The following is a 482-nucleotide window of genomic DNA, read 5'->3' on the forward strand; positions in this document are numbered from 1 at the left end:
TCCGACTTATGAATGGTTAGGTGAAATTTTATGGACATTTCAACGAGAGGATATTTTAAAAAAAAAAAACTTTAATTTTATTTTTCAGTTGGCCCCATTATAATTGCCATAATTAAACATGAGGGATGAGAGTGACATATGGCACACAAGCTTCGTCAAATTTTAGGTTTGAAAATCATTAATCTCCCGTGTTCAGTGTGCAGTGTGCACAGCACAACCAAACCACAATCTCTTTCTCTCTCTCTCTCTTGCAGCTGTACCAACACCTCAGATCCAACGACAACTATCTGCCATAACTACAGGTTTCTTTTCCCTTTTCCTAATGTACTTTTCAAATTCTTACATATTATCAACAAGAAGATAAGACTACAAGAGTACGTTTAGCTTATATTTTAGATTTTATATTTTATAAAAAAAATACTGAAAATAATAAAATCATTTTTTTTGTGTATTATCTTTTATTTTATTTTTTCATACAATTT

Source organism: Arachis ipaensis, chromosome B05 (genome assembly GCF_000816755.2).
Source record: "Arachis ipaensis cultivar K30076 chromosome B05, Araip1.1, whole genome shotgun sequence".
In the NCBI taxonomy this organism is placed as follows: domain Eukaryota; kingdom Viridiplantae; phylum Streptophyta; class Magnoliopsida; order Fabales; family Fabaceae; genus Arachis; species Arachis ipaensis.